At 41.2% G+C, this 24,604-nt stretch overlaps 1 protein-coding gene across 1 annotated transcript in view; it reads right to left on the bottom strand.

The window, feature by feature from the left end:
- Positions 1–22,583, bottom strand: part of CACNA2D2 (calcium voltage-gated channel auxiliary subunit alpha2delta 2) — a 780,863-nt gene extending 758,280 nt beyond the window's left edge. The window contains exon 1 of the mRNA XM_053721110.1: positions 22,513–22,583. The gene's annotated coding sequence lies outside the window, so the exon portion shown is untranslated. The remainder of the gene's footprint in view (positions 1–22,512) is intronic.
- Between the last annotated feature and the right edge of the window lie 2,021 nt (positions 22,584–24,604).

Raw genomic sequence — 24,604 nt, 5'->3', positions numbered from 1 at the left:
GAAAACCATACCCTGCAACTAATACGCAAATTCTCCACTGGGAACTGTGCTCGCAAACACCCCTTATTACCTGCTCCTAAACGCTTCCCTAAACCCAGCTTGTCAATTTACCCCCACCTGCACCAGCTTCTCAAAAACATCCCAATTAATCTGCTTCTAACTATCTGCACAATACTCATAAATACCACCCACATGCCAAAATCACATATACTCCAAGCCATCCTATTGCACCTCGCTCATAAACACCCAACTACACTAACACTACCTGTAACCTGCCTACTATTAGTCCATTGTGCACTGCTTGCAAACACACACACCCCTGGCAAAGGCTTCTCTACATTTTATCCTAACCTCTTCAAAAATACATTTATGCTTTTCCTTCTCATGCACCAAATGCACACCCCTTCTGTACCCAGTTTATTAACAATCCCTTTAATGTTGTGCTAAAATATTTCATGGTACACATACACCTGTGTACTCATCTTGTACAATGCCTACCTGCACGCTCTCACAAATGCCACCTGTGCCACTCACAGCCCTCACAAATGCCCACACATGCCACCCTCTCAAATGCTTACCTGCGCCACTCAGAAATCTCTCACAAGTGCCCTCCTAAACCCCTGTAACAAATGTCCACCCTATAACATACTTACAAGACAACCATGGAGATTCTAAGCAGCTGGTAGCTTTGAGGTATGGGGTGCTACAGTATTGCATGGGCCATTGCCTTGCCCTCAGATTCTGACCCATGCCCACTACCTCCCCCCGTATTCTCTTCCACTATAACATCTCACAAATACCCCATCACCCTAAAATAGTTTCAGTCTTCTAATGCTAAATTTCCTACAGAGCTTTGCTTCGTGTATCCTTCACCATTATATCTCCCTTCATCATCCCACGTCTGCAGACAACTTTACTCCTGTCTCCTAGAATACAAACCTAGTGTTCTATTAATAAACCCTTTCTGCGCTTATATCCTAAAATAACCCCCTGCTTCTACACATCCCTCCCCATCTTCCAAAGGGTCCACTACACCAGACATATACTAATTACACTATACCACATATCTCTCCTGTATAATTCTCCTATTCCATGCATTCTCTCTCTTAAAGGGACATGAAACCCAAAAAATTTCGTTTATAATTCAGATAGAGAATACAATTTTAAACAAATTTCCAATTTACTTCTATAATTTATTTTGCTTCCTTCTCTTGTTATCCTTTGCTGTAGGGCTTATCTTGGCAAGCTCAGGAGCAGCAGATAACCTAGGTTCTAGCTGTTGATTGGTGACTGCATATATATATTGATTGTGATTGGCTCGCCCATGTGTTCGGTTAGAAATCATGAGTGCATTGCTGCTCCTTCAACAAATGATACCAAGAGAATGAAACAAATTAGATAATAAAAGTAAATTAGAAAGTTGATTACATTTGTATTCTCTATCTGAATCATGAAAGAAACATGTTGGGTTTCATGTCCCTTTAAGCTTCCCAGTGCCATAAATAAGAATCAGGAACCCCAGCAAGCAAGAGGTCCTGGCTTTACTATAGCAAATCCATGCCACAGTGAGGAAAGAAAACACAAGCATCAACAGCCTATGTAAAATCAGCAAACGATTTCACCCTCACAAGATTACCCTGTAATATCCATCATAAATTATATGAAATCTGCATTTCCCAAGGCAGAAAAATTAATGACATGACCTTAAGGTGCAATAATCTGTCAACATGTCGTCCCAAATAATTACCAGTCATTTTATTTGCTGAATGATAGTTACAATACTATTAAACTAGTGTGCTAGAGAGTAATAGTAATATGTTCTAGTGGTAAAAATACAAAGAAGCATTTACTAGAGAAAAAAAGTAATCACTGGATCTAACTTAAAGGGACATTGTACTGTAACATTTTAAACAGAGAACTGTTGCTAGGACTTGAACCCAATGGTACTAGTCTATGACCAATGGGTGGCAAGATGCAATGCCTCAAAAACTGTACTAGGCCATAGTTCCCACAGACCACAAGTTCTAGACAACAGTCCCCATAGACCACAAATGCTAGGCCTCAATCCCAACAGACCACAAGTTCTAGGCAACAGTCCCCACAGACCACAAGTGCTAGGCAACAGTCCCCACAGACCACAAGTGCTAGGCTCCAATCTCCATAGACCACAAATGCTAGGCCTCAATCCCAACAGACCACAAGTTCTAGGCAACAGTCCCCACAGACCACAAGTGCTAGGCTCCAATCCCCATAGACCACAAATGCTAGGCCTCAATCCCAACAGACCACAAGTTCTAGGCAACAGTCCCCACAGACCACAAGTGCTAGGCTCCAATCCCCATAGACCACAAATGCTAGGCATCAATCCCAACAGACCACAAGTTCTAGGCAACAGTCCCCACAGACCACAAGTGCTAGGCTCCAATCCCCATAGACCACAAATGCTAGGCCTCAATCCCAACAGACCACAAATTCTAGGCAACAGTCCCCATAGACCACAAATGCTAGGCCTCAATTCCAACAGACCACAAGTTCTAAGCAACAGTCCCCACAGACCACAAGCGCTAGGCTCCAATCCCCATAGACCACAAGTGCTAGGCTCCATTCCCCATAGACCACAAATGCTAGGCATCAATCCCAACAGACCACAAGTTCTAGGCAACAGTCCCCATAGACCACAAATGCTAGGCCTCAATCCCAACAGACCACAAGTTCTAAGCAACAGTCCCCACAGACCACAAGTGCTAGGCTCCAATCCCCATAGACCACAAATGCTAGGCATCAATCCCAACAGACCAAAAGTTCTAGGCAACAGTCCTCACAGACCACAAGTGCTAGGCTCCAATCCCCATAGACCACAATTGCTAGTCCTCAATCCCAACAGACCACATGTTCTAGGCAACAGTCCCTACAGACCACAAGTGCTATGCTCCAATCCCCATAGACCACAAATGCTAGGCCTCAATAGCAACAGACCACATGTTCTAGGTCCCAAACGCTACAGATGCTAAATCCCACTCACCACAGACAACAAATGCAAGACCCCAAGCCCCACAGGCAACAGGTACAAGTCATCAATCTCTGCCGAACACAGGTTCTAGGCCTCAGCCCCCACAGAACACAGGTTTAAGGTCTCAATAGATACCAGGCCTCAAATCCCACAGACAACAGATGCTAGGCCCCAAGTAGGGTTGCAAGCTCAGACATGTTTTCCTGGATAGTTATGAGTTACACATGCTGCAGGGTGTTCAGGGAGGAACATAAATAAAACTGTTCAGAATCACAATTTACACACACACACACACACGGTTCAACAGCCCTGTGTATACTCACACACACACGGTTCAACAGCCCTGTGTATACTCACACACACACGGTTCAACAGCCCTGTGTATACTCACACACACACGGTTCAATAGCCCTGTGTATACTCACACACACACGGTTCAACAGCACTGTGCGCGCACACACACAAACGGTTCAACACACACACAGTTCAACAGCACTGTGTGCACACACACGGTTCAACAGCACTGTGTACACACACGGTTCAACAGCACTGTGTACACACACGGTTCAACAGCACTGTCTACACACACACACACACGGTTCAACAGCATTGTGTAAAACACGGTTCAAAAGCACTGTACACACACACATGGTTCAACAGCACTGTGTACACACACACACATACATGGTTCAACAGCACTGTGTACACACACACGGTTCAACAGCACTGTGTACACAAACACACACGGTTCAACAGTACTGTGTACACACACACAACACACACAGTTCAACAGCATTGTGTACACACACACGGTTAAACAGCACTGTGTAAACACACACACACGGTTCAACAGCATTGTGTACACACACACCCACACGGTTCCACAGCATTGTGTACACACACACACGGTTCAACAGCACTGTGTACACACACACACGGTTCAACAGCACTGTGTACACACACACGTTTCAACAGCATTGTGTACACACACACACACACACGGTTCAACAGCACTGTGTACACACACACACGGTTCAACAGCACTGTGTACACACACACACAGTTCAACAGCATTGTGTACACACACACACACACGGTTCAACAGCACTGTGTACACACACACACACGGTTCAACAGCACTGTGTACACACACACACGGTTCAACAGCACTGTGTACACACACACGGTTGAACAGCACTGTGTACACACACATGGTTCAATAGAACTGTCTACACACACACACACACGGTTCAACAGCACTGTGTACACACACACACACACACACACACACAGGGTTTCACAGCACTATGTACACACAGACAGGTATACTCAGCACTATGTACACTCAGACAGACAGGTATACTCAGCACTATATACACACAGACAGACAGGTATACTCAGCACTATGTACACGCAGATAGACAGGTACACTCAGCACTATGTACACTCAGACAGACAGGTATACTCAGCACTATGTACACACACAGACAGGTATACTCAGCACTGTGTACACAAAGACAGGTATACTCAGCACTGTGTACACACAGACAGGTATACTCAGCACTGTGAACACAGACAGGTATACTCAGCACTGTGAACACAGACAGGTATACTCAGCACTATATACACACAGACAGGTATACTCAGCACTGTGAACACATACAGGTATACTCAGCACTATATACACACAGACAGGTATACTCAGCACTATGTACACACACAGACAGGTATACTCAGCACTGTGTACACACAGACAGGTATACTCAGCACTGTGAACACAGACAGGTATACTCAGCACTGTGAACACAGACAGGTATACTCAGCACTATATACACACAGACAGGTATACTCAGCACTGTGAACACAGACAGGTATACTCAGCACTATATACACACAGACAGGTATACTCAGCACTATGTACACACAGACAGGGATACTCTGCACTATGTGCACACATACAGGTATATTCAGCACTATGTACACACAGACAGGTATACTCAGCACTATGTACACAGAGGCTGGTATACTCAGCGCTATGTACACACAGGCTGGTATACTCAGCACTATATACACACACAGACAGGTATACTCAGCACTATGTACAAACAGACAGGTATACTCAGCACTATGTACACACAGACAGGTATACTCAGCACTATGTACAAACAGACAGGTATACTCAGCACTATGTACACACAGACAGGGATACTCAGCACTATGTACACACAGACAGGGATACTCAGCACTGTGTACACACATAGACAGGTAAACTCAGCACTGTGAACACAGACAGGTATATTCAGCACTATATACACACAGACAGGTATAATCAGCACTATGTACACAGAGACAGGGATACTCAGCACTATGTACACACAGACAGGGATACTCAGCACTATGTACACACAGACAGGTATATTCAGCACTATGTACACACGGACAGGTATACTCAGCACTATGTACACACAGGCTGGTATACTCAGCACTATATACACACACAGACAGGTATACTCAGCACTATGTACAAACAGACAGGTATACTCGGCACTATGTACATACAGACAGGGATACTCAGCACTATATACACACACAGCACTCAGGGATACTCAGCACTATGTACACACAGACAGGTATACTCAGCACTGTGTACACACACAGACAGGGATACTCAGCACTATGTACACACACACAGACAGAGATACTCAGCACTATGTACACACACAGACAGACATACTCAGCACTATGTACACACAGACAGGGATAATCTGTACTATGTACACACAGACATGTATACTCAGCACTATGTACACACACAGATAGACAGGGATACTCAGCACTATGTACACACAGACAGGTATACTCAGCACTATGTACACACAGACAGGTATATTCAGCACTAGTACACACGGACAGGTATACTCAGCACTATGTACACACAGGCTGGTATACTCAGCACTATATACACACACAGACAGACAGGTATACTCAGCACTATGTACAAACAGACAGGTATACTCGGCACTATGTACATACAGACAGGGATACTCAGCACTATGTACACACAGATAGACAGGGATACTCAGAACTATGTACACACTGACAGGTATACTCAGCACTATGTACACACAGACAGGGATACTCAGCACTATGTACACACAGACAGGTATACTCAGCACTATGTACACACAGACAGGGATACTCTGTACTATGTACACACAGACAGGTATACTCAGCACTATGTACACACAGACAGGGATACTCAGCACTATGTACACACAGACAGGGCTACTCAGCACTATGTACACACAGACAAGGATACTCAGCACTATGTACACACATTAAATGAAACACTAACATCTCGTTTCACTGTGTTTGCAGACTTGTGGCAGGGAATAAGTAATGCTGCACACACAGGTACACGCATCCTCTTACAGACCCATTATCACAGTCTGCAGGATGCAGGAGCGTCTCCATCCTCCAGAGAGATGCTCCTGATAATTATCTTAATTGACTTTAATATTTCCCTTTGTAGTGTTATTCTTTTTTATAATTAGCCACCATTTCTGCACACAGGTCCCCAAACTCCCTGCTCATCTGCAGCATCTGCCCCGTTCTCTCTCGTCATTTGTTCCTCTCTTACTAAAAAAAACCTCAGCTGCTCAGTTTTGGGGGGGGGGTACCCTAACTTCACACAAGCTCATCAGGGGAGGAGTCTTGTTATACAGAGCATCAAATGTATTAACCCAGCACAACTGCTTAGAATAAAATGGATATTAAACTCCAAAAATGTCTAACATGATCTATACTATAATTGCGTTTGTAACGTGTCCGTCAGTGTCGCCAGTTGCGCACACATCCTCAAAGGAATGTTGGCTGTGCGTTCAGCCAGAAGATTCTTTCACCACCCTGCTATTTTTGGAATCCACCTGGATGCAGCATAGGCAAACTCGAAGCCTTAAAAAAAAAGCATGCAACGGCCCGCACGAAATAACGAAAAAACACGTAACCGCCCCCCAAAAAAGATAATGAAAAACACGTAAACGCCCGCACAAAGTATAACAAAAAAACCATACCTCCCGCACAAAGTATTAACAAACACCTAAACCGCAAACCCCCACGTCGCAAAATTAATTAACCCCTAATCCGCAAATAACATAATTAAAATATTAACCCCTTAACTGCCAACCTGCCACATCGAAATAAACCTAATTAACCCCTAAACCGACACCCCCCCACATCGCAATAAACCAAATTAACCCCTAAACCGACACCCCCCCACATCACAATAAAACTAATTAACCTATTAATTCCTAAACCGCCAACCCCCCACAACGCAAATAACTAATTGAAATCAGCCAATAGAATGAGAGCTACTGAAATCTTATTGACTGATTTGAACAGCTAATAGGATTTCAGTAGCTCTAATCCTATTGGCTGATTAAAACTTTCAGCCAATAGGAATGCAAGGTACCCCAAATTGATTGCGGTACCTTGCATTCAATCTTCAGTGTATGACAGACACCGGATGAAGAGGAGCCTCCATGCCGCCGAGGACCGCCGCCGTTGAGAACCGCTGCTGAGGATCCACTCATCGGGGAAGGCAGCTTCGCACCTCTGTTCCATGCTGTTTTCGTTCCGAAAGAAGATAGAAGATAATGGAGCCGCCTGGAAGAAGACCTTCGCCGGACTTCAGGAACGGTGAGTGCCTATTTGGGGCTTAGTGTTAGGATTTTTTTTTTCATTTTGGAGGGGGGGGGTATTTTTAAGATTAGGGATTTAAGGGTCTGGAAAAGAGCTGATTGCCCTTTTAAGGTCAGTAAAAAAGATGAATTCCCTTTTAACCCCTTAATGACCGGACCATTTTTCAATTTTCTTACCCTTAATGACAATGGCTATTTTTACATTTCTGCGTTGTTTGTGTTTAGCTGTAATTTTCCTCTTACTCATTTACTGTACCCACACATATTATATACCGTTTTTCTTGCCATTAAATGGACTTTCTAAAGATACCATTATTTTCATCATGTCTTATAATTTACTAAAAAAAAAAAAAAAAAAATATGAGGAAAAAATGGAAAAAAACACACTTTTTCTAACTTTGACCCCCAAAATATGTTACACATCTACAATCACCAAAAAACACCCATGCTAAATAGTTTCTAAATTTTGTCCTGAGTTTAGAAATACCCAATGTTTACCTGTTCTTTAATTTTTTTGCAAGTTATAGGGCCATAAATACAAGTAGCACTTCGCTATTTCCAAACCACTTTTTTTTCAAAATTAGCGCTAGTTACATTGAAACCCTGATATCTGTCAGGAATACCTGAATATCCCTGACATGTATATATTTTTTTTGTTAGAAGTCAACCCAAAGTATTGATCTAGGCCCATTTTGGTATATTTCATGCCACCATTTCACCGCCAAATGCGATCAAAAAAAAAAAAAAAAGTTCACTTTTTCACAAAATTTGTCACAAACTTTAGGTTTCCCACTGAAATTATTTACAAACAGCTTCTGCAATTATGGCACAAATGGTTGTAAATGCTTCTCTGGGATCCCCTTTTTTCAGAAATAGCAGACTTATATGGCTTTGGTGTTGCTTTTTGGTAATTAGAAGGCCGCTAAATGCCGCTGCGCACCGCACGTGTTTTATGCCCAGGAGTGAAGGGGTTAATTAGAGAGCTTGTAGGGTTAATTTTAGCTTTAGTGTAGTGTAGTAGACAACCCCAAGTATTGATCTAGGCCCATTTTGGTATATTTTATGCCACCATTTCACCGCCAAATGCGAACAAATAAAAAAAAAAACTTTACATTTTTCACAATTTTAAGTTTCTCACTGAAATTATTTACAAACAGCTTGTGCTATTATGGCAGAAATTGTTGTAAAAGCTTCTCTGGGATCCCCTTTGTTCAGAAATAGCAGATTTATATGGCTTTGGCATTGCTTTTTGGTAATTAGAAGGCCGCTAAATGCTGCTGCGCACCACACGTTAATTATGCCCAGAAGTGAAGGGGTTAAATTAGGTAGCTTGTAGGGAGCTTGCAGGGTTAATTTTAGAGATCAGCCTCCCACCTGACACATCCCACCCCCTGATCCCTCCCAAACAGCTCTCTTCCCTCCCCCACCCCACAATTGTTCCCGCCATCTTAAGTACTGGCAGAAAGTCTGCCAGTACTAAATAAAAGAGTTTTTTTGTTTTTTTTTAATAAAAATAATAAAATATTTTAGCTGTGATGGACCCCTGCCTTAGCCCCAACCTCCCTGATCCCCCCTCCAGCTCTCTAACCCTCTCCCCTACCTAATTACCGCCATCTTGGGTACTGGCAGCTGTCTGCCAATACCCAGTTTGGCCCCAAAAACCCCCCAAAAAGTATTTTTATTTTATTTTTAACTTAAAAACTATTTCTGTAGTGTAGCAGCCCCCCCACAATACCCCCACCCCCTCCCCCTCCCAGATCCTTTTATATTTTAAAAAAAAAAAATTACCTTTTAATACCTTTCTGCCCTCATTCATTGGTGTCAGTGTGGCTAATGCGCGCACGTGCAAGCGCCCGTGCACGTTCACGTGCACATTCACCCCTTGTGCACGCGCACCGTGGACGCGCGCACGCACCCTCACACCGGCGGACACTGGCACCATCGCTACCGGTGCAGAGAGGGCCACAGAGTGGCTCTCTCTGCATCAGAGGCTTGTAAAGGGGTATTGCAGGATGCCTCCATATCGAGGCATCACTGCAATACCCTCAGAGCTGCTGGAAGCGATTGTGATCACTTCCAGCACTCTGTTAGACAACTGACGTACCAGGTACGTCCATTGTCATTAACTGTTAGTTTTTGCATGACGTACCTGGTACGTCAGTTGTCGTTAAGGGTAATGCTATATCACTATATTCCTGAGCGCAGCTTAGTTCCACCCCGTGCTCGTTCGTGAGACGCTCATGCTCTGTGCGACCTGTCTTACAATTCAGCTGATAACATCAGAATATACATTGCATTGATCATGCTACAAGTGAGTGTGGAATCCTATATATTTTGTTGCATTGATAGAGTGCAAAACGAATAATTTTGATTTCTGTCTTTAACTGTATCGTTGGAAAGTTGCGCATGCGCAGACAAACTTTAGTTTGTGAACGCGCTTTCCGCCGACGTAGAGAGCGGGTGGGACCACTCTCTGACATGAAACAGAGAAACACGGAAGTGGCATGGGGGAGGAGTCGGCAAGGAAACGGTACGAAAAATAAAGATTAGATTACATCCAAAGTATAGCATGAAAAGAAAAGTAAACTTAGCGACTACGTTGTTATTGCATATAAGAATGATTAGTGGCTTTCAATACCGCTAAAGTTTACCTTTACTTTAAGCATGTCATTTTTTGCTTTTATTTTGATTGTAAATCTAACAGAAGCTGGCTGATACAGAACAGATTCTCATTGGCTGATAAGTAAAACTCCAACACTTCTATTGGTGCACAGTGACACACCCTACAAGCATAAACATTTAGTTTTCCGCAGTACAGGAACATTCTTTTAAAAAAAAAAAAAAGCTGCAATACATTTTAAAGTGACATTTCTTACATAAGAAAAGAAGGACTTTAATATCCTTATATCAGTTAAATAAACACAAACACATATAATTCTCTTTTTCCAAATAAGATGCAGAAGGTTCAAACTAAAACTCTAGGCCTATAAATTTGTCCCCCTCTTATCATTCCCCTTAACTCACCCTTAAAGGGACAGTAAAGCCACAATAAGACATTCATGATTCAGATAGAGAATACAATTTTAAACGACTTTCCAATTTACTTCTATTATTTAATTTGCTTCCTTCTCTTGTTATCCTTTGTTGAAAGATTTATCTCGGAAGGCTCAGGAGCAGCAAAGGACCTAGGTTCTAGCTGTTGATTGGTGGCTGCATATATATACCGATAGTAATTGGCTCACCCATGTGTTCAGTTAGAAATCAGTCGTGCATTGCTGCTCCTTCAACAAATGATACCAAGAGAATGAAACAAATTTGTTAATAGAAGTAAACTGGAAAGTTGTTTAAAATTGTTTGTTCTACCTAAATCATGAAAGAAAAATTATGGGTTTTATGTCCCTTTAATAGTTTTACAACCCCATAAATCCAGCTTCTACCGCTCTGTACAGTAAGCAATGACGTGAGAAATAGAAGCTGAGTTTGCATTTTGTACGGGGGCTCATGGCGTAAATAGAAGTGCACGAGCATGCTCTGCTATTCAACATTACAGCAGGCATTAACTTCTGATTGCCTGTACTGCCAACAGCTGTGTCATAGAATTAAAGGGACAGTCAAGTCAAAATTAAACTTTCATGATAAAGATAGGGCATGTCATTTTAAACAACTTTCCAATTTATTTTTTTCATCAAATTTGCTTTGTTCTCTTGGTATTCTTTGTTGAAAGCTAAACCTAGAAAGGCTCATATGCTAATTTCTAGATAACACTGTGCTCACTCCCGTGGAGTTATTTATGAGTCAGCACTGATTGGCTAAAATGCAAGACTGACAAAAGAACTGAGATAAGGGGGCAGTCTGCAGAGACTTAGATACAAGGTAATCACAGAGGTAAAAAGTATATTGATATAACAGTGTTCGTTATGCAAAACTGGGGAATGGGTAATAAAGGTATTATTTATCTTTTTAAACAATACAAATTCTGGTATATATATTTAATATACTTTTTACCTCTGTGATTACCTTGTATCTAAGACTCTGCAGTCTGCCCCCTTATTTCAGTTCTTTTGAAACTTGCATTTTAGCCAATCAGTTCTGCCTCATAAATAACTTCACGGAAGTGAGCACAATGTTATCTATATGGCACACATGAACTAGCACTGTCTAACTGTGAAAAACTGCCAAATGCATTGAGGTGAGAAGCGGCCTTCAAGGGCTTAGAAATTAGCATATGAGCCTCCTTAGGTTTAGTTTTCAACAAAGAATACGAAGAAAACAAAGCAAATTTGATGATAAAAGTAAATTGGAAAGTTGTTTAAAATTACATGCACTGTCTGAATCATGAAAGTTTAATTTTGACTGGACTGTCCCTTTAAAAAGTGTATTGTATATCCAAGCTAAGAGTCAACAACCTATTGTTGCCCGAAAAGTGAAGAAAAACAAAGAAACAAAAAAACAGACCACACAGTGGCCTCTAGTTATCAGACTCGCCAGAAACAGCATTTATGAAGCAGCGGTCACAAAGACCGCTGCTCCATAACCTGTCCGCCTGCTCTGAGCAGGCGGACACACATCACCGGAAATCAACCCGATCGAGTACGATCGGGTTGATTGACACCCCCCTGCTGTCTGCAGGGGGCGGCGTTGCACCAGCAGCTCTTGTGAGCTGCTGGTGCAATGCTGAATACGGCGAGCGTATTGCTCGCCGTATTCAGCGAGGTCTGGCGGACCTGATCCGCACTGTCTGATCAGATCCGCCAGACCTTAATAGCTAGAGGCCAGTGTGTTTATAAATCAAAACTAAGGGACCGCATGTTATTTTTGCCCATAATTTAGTTTTGTTATTTACAGGTTAAATTGTTTTATCATTATTTCCTAGCCAATCGTATCCATATATTAGCAGGTCCCTTAAACCATTTACATTTATTCACTGAATGCAATCACATATTATGTTCAAACCTTTTACATGAACTCAAAGGTCACATAAAGAGTTTAGGCTGAGATTTTTTTTTTTTTACTAAGCACCCCTAAACTGCCACATAGGCCACCACAAATTACCCTACTACACTATTAACCCCTAAACTCCCACATAGGCCACCGCAAATTACCCTGCTACACTATTAACCCCTAAACTGCCACATAGGCCACCACAAATTACCCTACTACACTATTAACCCCTAAACTCCCACATAGGCCACCGCAAATTACCCTGCTACACTATTAACCCCTAAACTGCCACATAGGCCACCGCAAATTACTCTGCTACACTATTAACCCCTAAACTGCCACATAGGCCACCGCAAACTACCCTACTACACTATTAACCCCTAAACTGCCACATAGGCCACCACAAATTACCCTACTACACTATTAACCCCTAAACTCCCACATAGGCCACCGCAAATTACCCTGCTACACTATTAACCCCTAAACTGCCACATAGGCCACCGCAAATTACCCTGCTACACTATTAACCCCTAAACTGCCACATAGGCCACCGCAAACTACCCTACTACACTATTAACCCCTAAACTCCCACATAGGCCACCGCAAATTACCCTGCTACACTATTAACCCCTAAACTCCCACATAGGCCACCGCAAATTACCCTGCTACACTATTAACCCCTAAACTCCCACATAGGCCACCGCAAATTACCCTGCTACACTATTAACCCCTAAACTGCCACATAGGCCACCGCAAACTACCCTGCTACACTATTAACCCCTAAACTCCCACATAGGCCACCGCAAATTACCTTGCTACACTATTGACCCCTAAACTCCCACATAGGCCACCGCAAATTACCCCGCTACACTATTAACCCCTAAACTCCCACATAGGCCCTCCAAATAGTTTTAACATAAAGTTATAGCCATGCTGTTTGTCCTGTGTACGAGCAACACTGGGCCTGGTGTGAGATTTTCTCTCTCTAATTTTTTCTTATTTATTTTTTTCAGCCTATAGTTTACTAATCACATATGTATGTATCCTGGATATAGAAATACTTTACTTTCTGTATATCCGTTTAATGTGATTATGATGTCTTTAAATTATGCCTGTAATACTCTAGGTCTCAATAAAAATTATTTAAAAGAAAAATGTATTACAAATAAAATTTCCTCTTATACCCCTTGAATTAAAGAGACATGAAACCTAAAAAAATCTTTCATGATTCAGATAGAGATTACAATTTTAAACAACATTCCAATTTACTTCTATTATCTAGTTTGCTTCATTCTTTAGATATCCTTTGTTGAAGAAATACCAATGCACATGGGCGAGCCAATCACACGAGACATCTATGTGCAGCCACCAATCAGCAGCTACTGAGCCTATTTAGATATGCATTTCAACAAAGGATAGCAAGGGAATGAACCAAATTTGATAATAGAAGTCAATTGGAATGTTGTTTAAAATTACATGCTCTTTTTAAAGGGACACTAAATCAAAATTAAACTTTCATTTTTCAGATAGAGCATGCTATTTTAAACAACTTTCCAATTTACTTCAATTGACAAAATATGCATATTTAAACTTTTTGAGTCACCAGCTCCTACTGAGCATGTGCAAGAATAAGTCTGTATGCATTTGTGAATGGCTGATGGCTGTCATATGGTACGTGTATGCATTTGTGATTGGCTGATGGCTGTCACATGGTCCATTGGGAGTAGAAAAAGACATAACTTTTAAAATTGTCAGAAAAAAATCTTTTACTCATTTGAAGTTCAGACTAAGTGCTATTGCATTGTCTTGTTATCTTGCATTTGTTGATTATGCAAATCTACTGTGTTGACTGGTCCTTTAACATGAAAGGAAAAAAATCAGGTTACATTTCCCTTAAATCCTCAAATTAGCTCTGAGCACAGCCTAGGGTTTTTTAAAAGTCTTTTACAGTATTTACTCCTGCCCTGCCACCTCTACTGGAGGGTAATACTAAGCATCTACTATTTTTTTCTGTTAGCTAGCACATTTGCTTCCAAACATTTCATAAACCAATTAAGTGCAGCTCCACACATCATTACTATCCTAAAGGCGCACAGCGCTCTGCATGGAAAAAAAAAACTTTACTTTGCATGCATGATGAACAAACCAATCTGAATGGGCACAGGCATGCTCTGAATGCCTTATTGCTCTAAATATGAGTGGGGCCATAGCTGAGCATGCACACATGCTGAATACATGAAAAGGTATTGCTGGACAGAACTAAGCTTCATTCCTACATACAAGGAGGTTATAGCAGAGGCTAGTATTATACTGCATGCTAGCCCCAGCCCGTATACATACAAGGAGGTTATAGCAGAGGCTAATATTATACTGCATGCTAGCCCCAGCCCGTATACATACAAGGAGGTTATAGCAGAGGCTAGTATTATACTGCATGCTAGCCCCAGCCCGTATACATACAAGGAGGTTATAGCAGAGGCTAATATTATACTGCATGCTAGCCCCAGCCTGTATACATACAAGGAGGTTATAGCAGAGGCTAATATTATACTGCATGCTAGCCCCAGCCCGTATACATACAAGGAGGTTATAGTAGAGGCTAGTATTTTACTGCATGCTAGCCCCAGCCTGTATTTGTATACATACAAGGAGGTTATAGCAGAGGCTAGTATTATACTGCATGCTAGCCCCAGCCCGTATACATACAAGGAGGTTATAGCAGAGGCTAATATTATACTGCATGCTAGCCCCAGCCCGTATACATACAAGGAGGTTATAGCAGAGGCTAATATTATACTGCATGCTAGCCCCAGCCCGTATACATACAAGGAGGTTATAGCAGAGGCTAGTATTATACTGCATGCTAGCCCCAGCCTGTATTTGTATACATACAAGGAGGTTATAGCAGAGGCTAGTATTATACTGCATGCTAGCCCCAGCCCGTATACATACAAGGAACACACACAGGGTTATGGAAAAGCTACTCAAGTTTATGGTTATGCAGCTGATACAGCAAGGATCCTAGGGAGTATCTCAATAGCTCAAATATATGAGGAACTCACGGGGAGATGCATTAACCAGATGTTAAAGAGAAATAAAGTGTACAAATAAAATGTTCTATTTGGCTACAGGGGCAGGTAATGCAATAATTAAAAGTTGGTAATTTATTAGAGTATTTTTTGATGCCCAAATATCCCTTGGTAACTAGATTTTAACCACCGTGAAGGGGTTAAATGCGCAGTTAAAAGGGGCAGTCTAGTCATGATTCAGATAAAGCATACAATTTTAAACAACTTTCCAATTTACTTTAAAGGGATACTAAAAACTTTGAGATGGCAATATAAAATAATATATATATATATATATATATATATATATATATATGTGGGTCTGAAGTGAGGGTCCCAGATTGCTTCCTCCCTTCTATGAGCGCTGCAAACAGGAAACAATTTATGGTGCAGTATGAAAATACTAGTACAGGTAGCCCTCAGTTTACGCCGGGGTTAGGTTCCAGAAGGAATGGTTGTAAATCGAAACCCAGTTTATAATGTAAGTCAATGGGAAGTGAGGGAGTTAGGTTCCAGGCCCCTCTCAAAATTGTCATAAGTAACACCTAATACATTATTTTTAAAGCTTTGAAATGAAGACTTTAAATGCTTAACAGCATTATAAACCTAATAAAATAATCACACAACACAGAATATATAATTAAACTAAGTTAAATGACCAAAAACATTTGCTAAACAGCATTATAAACCTAATAAAATAATCACACAACACAGACTTTACTTGCATTTTTCTGTAAACAATTCTTTCTATGCATTCCAATCTGGACTGATTTATAGACAGGAAGATCTTGTTCCTATGAAAGCTGCTCGATAGCTCAGGTCTATTTATACTGAATTATTTTAGATTGCTTGACTTGCATATCTTTGCTGCAACACAAGCGGACAGCTCCACCTACTGGCTATTTTAATCAATGCACTGCTTCTCAATGCTTTTCAATAGCAGTCACATGACTGAAAAAAAAGCTTGTTATTCTGAAACGGTGCAAATTGAACCGTTGTAAACCGAGGGCCACCTGTAAATAGTGTAGCACAAAAACAGAGTAATGCTCACCTATTTTGACCTCAAACATGTGAGGTATGTTGAGAGTGTTGGGGGGATTTAATCCCTATCTGCGTTTAAACTGATAACGTCTCTGTGACATGTTGGAGTGTGGTGCTTCTTTCTTTCAATATCCTGGGAGTGTGGTTAACTTCTCTATGGAGTATGGTATCTTTTTTCTTGTTGGGTACGATAAGCTTCTTCTATGCACAATATAGTGTAATAGTCCTCTGTGGAGTATGGTGTGCTCCTCTTGCAAAGATTATGATGTGCTTCTCTTCCAACTTGCTGCCTCACAAAGAACAAATGTCTCATATGTCAGAGCGCCCTGTTTTAGTATCACTGTGCCACGGCCGTTGCACCATACTCCACAGAGGACTATTACACCATATTGTGTATAGAAGAAGCTTATCGTACCCAACAAGAGGAAAAAGATACCATACTCCATAGAGAAGTTAACCACACTCCCAGGATATTGAAAGAAAGAAGCACCATACTCCAACAGGTCACAGAGAAATTATCAGCTTTAACACAGATAGGGATTAAATCCCCCAACACTCTCAACATACCTCACATGTGTGAGGTCAACATAGGTGAGCATTACTCTAATTTTTTGTGCTACACTATTTACTAGTATTTTCATACTGCACCATAAATTGTTTCCTGTTTATGTTTCCTCCCTTCTATGAGCGCTGCAATCTGGGACCCTCACTTCACACCACTACATTCTCATTCCATTGATGATAGTGGAATATCCAGATATAGCTCCTACTGAAACACATCAGCAGGAACTTTTTAGGAGCAAAATAAACATTTGCAATACACACAGCGCGAGTCAAAATACCAAATACCCACATATATATAAACTCTGCAATATACTTGCATTATTTATTTTGTCCCCTTTTCCTGTAATTCTATTCTAAATTGTGAGGCTTTTCAGTTCCTGTTAGAAATTTAAGTGCAGAACACTGTTATATTCCACACAGCCATTGGCTGCACACTCTAGTGACCTATCGTATATATAACTATACCTAATTGTGCACAACAGAGAAGGTAACCTAAGTTACAACTATCTAGCATGTATTTAGTGTTTAATGTCCCTTTAAAATCAAATTTGCTTTGTACATACTGACAGTTTTTACAGCTAGTTCATGTGTGCTATATAGATAACATTGTGTTCACAGCGGTGGAGTGATTTATGAGCCAGCATTGGCTAAAATGCAAGTCTGTCAAAAGAACTGATATAAGAGGGCAGTCTGCAGTGGCTTAGCATTGTTAAAAAGTGTATTAATATAACAGTGCTAGTTAAAGGGACACTGAACCCAAAATGTTTCTTTCGTGATTCAGAAGATAGAGCACGCAATTTTAAGCAACTTTCTAATTTACTCCTATTACAAATTGGCTTCTTTCTCTTGGTATCTTTATTTGAAAAGCAAGAATGTAAGTTTAGATGCCGGCCCATTTTTGGTGAACAACCTGGGTTGTTCTTGTTCATTGGTGGATAAATTCCCCTACCAATGAACAAGTGCTGTTCATGGTTTTGAACCAAAAATTGGCTGGCTCCTTAGCTTAGATGCATTCTTTTTCAAATAAAGATAGCAAGAGAACGAAGAAAAAAATGATAATAGGAGTAAATTAGAAAGTTGCTTAAAATCGCATGCCCTATATGAATCACGAAAGAATAAATTTAGGTTCAGTGTCCCTTTAGGTAAAATTAGGGTATGGGTATTAAAGGGATTATCTATCTTTTAAAAAAATAGAAATTCTGGAGTAGACTGTACCTTTAAGCTTGCTCACCAGGATCTCTCCCAAGCAAATTATGAGAGGGACATTAACTATGTGTTTAAGCCATTTGCAGGAGTTGAACATGTACTTACATTATTAGTGCAGTAAGATAATGCTTTAACAAATTAGATCACATTATTGTTACATTAGCAGGTCCCTTAAACCATTTACATTTATTCACTATACATTTAACCCCTCCAACTGATTTTAACATAAAGTTATAGCCATGCTGTTTGTCCTGTGCACGAGCAACACTGGGCCTGGGTGTGAGATTTTATCTCAGTGTTTAACCCTTGCTAATAAAGTCTAAATTGGTACAGAAACTACCAGCTAATGTATGTTTGTGCACAACCAATACTGCAGCTTTCATAGCGATAAATCACTACTAAAATGAGTTTATTTGACAGAAAATCAACCCATTTCACTTCAAACTAATACATCTCAAAATATTATGTTAGGTGCCGTTTCCTAGGCCTTTTAAGGAGTAATTTCCTGCCATGCATGGGAGGTGAGAAATGGGGTATAGAATGACAAAGAGAAATCTACAGAACTGCAGTGACTGATCAACAGGCGGTTACATAGGGGGGTTCAGTTATACACACGAACAGGATGATCTTTATGATCAGAAAAAAGGGGTTGTTGGGTCACTGAGATAGGGTGACATCTAGAAGGGCTGACAGGCTATGGGGGCTAGAGATGGGCGAATATTTCGCAAGATTCAAAATGTAAAACTAATTTTTATAAATCTGTCCATTAAAATCAAATTTTGAATTTTTATCAAACATTCTAATTTCGAATATTGTTTTTTCGGTAATATTTGTTTGAACATTTAAATTTTATGTATGCTTTCTATTAGCTATAACATTCGATTTCAAATTAATTTATGCGATTTGAAATTTTGGACATTCGATTTGATTTAATGTATGCGATTTAAAATTTCAACATTCGATTTTGAATGTTCAGAATCTATTGAATATTCACATTTGAATGTGTATATTATGAACATTCAAAATTGAAAGCTACATTTGATTCAAAAGCAGAATTCAAATGCAACATTTGTGGCATAAACATGGGTGTGTTATTGGTAAGTGGTTCTTGTATCCAATTAATAAATATAATTTTTCTCTAATATCCCCCTTTTCTCTCCTTTTTTCTCTCCTTTCTTTATAATTCTCCTGTTCAGGGCTGAGTATTTTATCTGTGTTATCTCCTATGAATTCAGACTTTTTCCAATTGAAACCCCCAATCTGTTAACCATTGTTTGTCGTAGAGCAATGATTTTTCCTATGTCGATGATTAGAAAGTGATTGAGAACTGCACTACTCAACAAGCATTCATATTCACTGGCATTCAGTGTTTGATTCTATTTCAGATGCTCTGACTGTAATATTCAGATATTATGTTCTATTTCTTTTATTTTCTTTGTTCATTTTGATATTTAATTAAAAACTAATAAAGATAATATACTTAAAAAAACAGGTGTGTTTATTGAGGACAAATGCATGGGGTGATTGATGGAGAGCACAGACATGGGGTGATAACTGTGGGGGGGGGGGAGAACTGGGCTGCTAGTTGGAGGACATAGCCATGGAGTGGTTACTAGGGTGCACAGACATGGAGTGATAGCTGCAGGGGTTCAGAGACATTGAGTCATAGCTGCAGGGGTTCACAGACATGGAGTCATAGCTGCAGGGTTGCTTAGACATGGAGTGATAGCTGCAGGGGGCACATACATGGAGTGACAGCTGTAGGGGGCACAGACATGAAGTGAGAGCTGCAGGGGGCACAGACATGGAGTGAGAGCTGCAGGGGTGCACAGACATGGAGTGATAGCTGCAGGGGTGCATAGACATGGAGTGATAGATTTAGGGATGCACAGACATGGAGTGATAGCTGCAGGGATGCACAGATGGAGTGATAGCTGCAGGGGGCACATACATGGAGTGATAGCTGCAGGGGGCACATACATGGAGTGATAGCTTTAGGGGTGTACAGACATGGAGTGATAGCTGCAGGGATGCACAGACATGGAGTGATAGCTGCAGGGGGCACAGACATGGAGTGATAGCTTTAGGGGTGTACAGACAGGGAGTGATAGCTGCAGGAGTGTACAGACATGGAGTGATAGCTGCAGGGGGTACAGATTTGTGGAAACAGCTACAGGGAAGCACAGACAGCTGAAAGCTGGGCAGGCACATAAATGGGGTAGTAGCTGTAGAAGGCACAGAGAAGGGGAAATAGCTGGGAGGCACAGAGAAGACACACAGTTGGCGGTCACAGGTTCTAACCAAAGAAAGACATTCAGGCGACTAACATTATCACAGAGAGAAACTAACAGATAATGCTGACAAACTGAGAAAAGTGTACAGAACATGCAAGGCCATTACAGGGTTAACAGAAGGATTGTATTGACAGTCTGGCACCAAATGAAATCTGCTATGTTAAAGCATATACAGTGAGCGATAGTTAATATTTCTCATAACTGTAAAATATCTCAGCCATTCCTCATATTAACTCTTCTTAGTATCAAAAGCATATGCTAAGAATACAATCCCACTTATTACTTTCCTCTCCCTATTATTATAGAAGAGATAAGCCCTAAGTAAAAGCAATTTTTCTTTATTTATTTCAATTGTACCATTTAGTATTAATATTTCACAGCAGATTTTTTTAGCTATTGTACCCCTGGACATAAGATTTTCTAGAACCTGGGTACCAGGGATGCTGTATCCCATACATTAGAGCTAAGGCGTCCCTCATCATTAGTGTTAAGGTAACTGGCTGTGGTCTCAGTATTAGGACTATTGCAGATGTATTACTTTATTAGTGCTGCTATAATCTCAGTAATAAAGCTGTATTCCAGGTATCCCAAAATTCCCTCACAATAGCAGCTGCAACCCAGGTATTAAAACTGTTAGCATAACCTCTGTATTAGAATATAATTCTCTGCCAGTAACAAGGTACCATGTGGTAGAAGATCTGTGTATTAAGTCAGATATAAACACACAGTTTTAGCTAAATTCTAGGTTCATCAACTAAAAAAAAAATCTCATATCCTGCTATAAACCTGGATACCATAACTGTATACCAGTAACACCTGTATTTTAGCCATTTCATGTGTATTAGAGATATAGCAGCCCTGTTACTAAAGCTATATCCCATTACATTATACTGTACCCCATGCACTGAATATTAGGCTATGCATCTTTTTTATCCTATGTATACCTACTGTATAACAGATGTACCCAAAACATCCCCACTAAAAAAAGATAATGATATAACCCAGGTGTCCCCAAAAATATAGATACACCCCAGGATTTTCCATATATATATATATATATATATATATATATATATATATATATATATATATATATATATATATATATATATATATATATATATATATATATATATATATATATATATACAGTATATCATCCACAGAATTATATTGCAAGACAAACCTCCTGCACCTACAAAATTAGAGATACACCCCAAGTACCCCCCTAAAATATAAACCCCACACTCCCCTGTATTAGATACACACAAATACAAAAGGTATTAGAACTATATACCAACCCTACTGTGTACATCAGGCACGCTCAGGTACTAAGGCTGTGTATTAGGTATCCCTACGCTATTAGAGATGCCCAGGCATACTCCAGTATCAGCGCCTGTAATAAATGCATCTCCCTGGTATTAGAAAAAATAACCCACTAATAATCTGTATCGCAGGAATCACCTCTATATTAAGAGCATCACTTCTGTAATAATCATCACGACATCTCAGTATCAGAGCAATGCCACAGAAATCTCTCTAGTATTACCGCGGTACCTCAGTATATCAGGCATACCCCAGTATTAGATATGTAGCCGCGACATCAACTGGTTATCAGGTGTTTTAGGCACCGGGTACAGCCGCAGCTATATCCCCGGTATGAGACCCGCGCCTCAGGCGGTACTCACGTGTGTTGTTGCGGGAAGCTGAATCCGTGGGTCCCACCGAGCAGGATGAGGCCGGTGTGTATGAGGCACAGAGCGGGGAGAAGCGGGCGGGGAGCCATCCTGAGGACGCAGCCGGAGCCGGGGAGAAGAGCCGAGCACTGCCGGGGACTGAGTGATGGGAGGAGGGAGAGGATGCAGGGAGAACCAGCCCTAAACGCAGGGACTGCCCTATAGACAGCCCACCTCTACTGATACTGCTCTGTGCCCTGCCCACCTCACTCTGGCACTGCCCTATAGACAGCCCACCTCTACTGATACTGTCCTATAGACAGCCCACCTCACTCTGGCACTGCCCTATAGACAGCCCACCTCACGCTGATACTGCCCTGTACCCAGTGCACTCCTTACTCTGATATTACCCTATAGATAACCCACCCTACTGGCAGTGCCTTATAGCCAGACCACCTGACTGTGGCACTGCCTTATAGCCAGCCCACCTCTCTGTGGCACTGCTCTATACTAGCCAGCCCACCTCACTGTGGCACTGCCCTATAGCCTGCCCATTTCACTCTGACACTGCCCTATCCCCTAACCAACCTATAGCCAGACCACCTCACGCTGATTTTGCCCTGTACCTAGTGCACCTCACTCTGATATTACCCTACTGGCACTGCCCTATAGCTAACCCACTTCACTGTCTCACTGCCCTATAGCCAACCCACCTCACTGTAGTACTGCTCTATAGCCAGTCCACCTCACTCTGGCACTGCTCTATAGCTTGCCCATGTCACGCTGACACTGCCCTATACCCTAACTACCTTTCTGTAGCACTGCCCTATACATAGACTACCCTATAAAGTGACACAGTGACAGTTCTACCACCATACTGGCACTGCCCTATTGCCAGCCCACCCTATATACTATCTTTAACCTATGACCAGCCCACCCTATATACTGACACTACTGTATAGGCAGCCCATCCTACTGGCACTGCCCTTTAGCTTGACCATTCTGTATACCAACACTGCTCCATAACCAACCTATCCTTTATTATGATATACACTGCCCATGTTGTTGTGAACTTACTGATACTTCCCACATCCAACCCACCATAACAAATATAGAACAAGATCGCCCTACACAAAGATCATGCATATATATGTACAAAGCCTGTCCACCTTAAATACAAAACACATCCATGTTATGCAGAGCCATCCCACTTACTCTGCCTAGTGTATACACAGCCTGCCTACCTTATTTGCACACCCAGCCCACAGAGCCTGCCCCCTGTAACAGATGCTGCACACCTTATGCCAATACCCGTGCAACAGAGCTTGTCCACCTTATATAAAGTGCCGGCCCACCTTATGTGCAACTATGCCCATTACACAGGTACTGTGCTCCCTCTATACCATGATTGTTCTAAATCCAGCCCTCCTAACACCAAAATGCCAACTCTGTATATGCACAGTGCTTATTCACCTCATACACAGTTATACAGTACCACAAAACAGCTCCACTATATATACTATACACCCTGTTTAATGCAATTGCCCACAGCTAGCCAACCACACACTGACATGCCAACTCTGTATACAAATACTGCCACCTCCTGCCGAAAAGTCTGCTCACCTTATATAAACCCTTCCCACCATACACACAGAACCAGCCCACTTTAATATCACACAACCTGTACAAAGAGCCTGCTACTTTTATACACAAAGCCTGTCAAAATAAAAGTGCCAACCCTGCTTACTAAAATTAGTGATGTTTATTGGTGACATGTGGAATTAACCTGCTGTGTTCCAAAACCATAGATATACGTGTGTATGTCTTTTTGTGAGACTTGGACAGGTTATTATCAATATAGAAGACATATTTGTTGGTTTATGGATTTGGTTAGTTTTTATTAGTGTCAAAGTGCTTATTATTGCATTTTTAACTTTGATTGAGCAGGTAGAGTTTGTATCTGGTGACGTTGCTTCATAACATCATCTAATATGGTGGGGGTTATGTCACTGTGTTTTGCCTGTGTGCAAAACTAGTGTTCTATTTTTCTTAAACTTTTTGGGCACTCGTTAAAGGGATATAAAGGTCAAAAATGAAATGTGCA

Source organism: Bombina bombina, chromosome 7, assembly GCF_027579735.1.
Source record: "Bombina bombina isolate aBomBom1 chromosome 7, aBomBom1.pri, whole genome shotgun sequence".
In the NCBI taxonomy this organism is placed as follows: Eukaryota; Metazoa; Chordata; class Amphibia; order Anura; family Bombinatoridae; genus Bombina; species Bombina bombina.
This window is presented reverse-complemented; position numbering and strand designations above follow the sequence as displayed.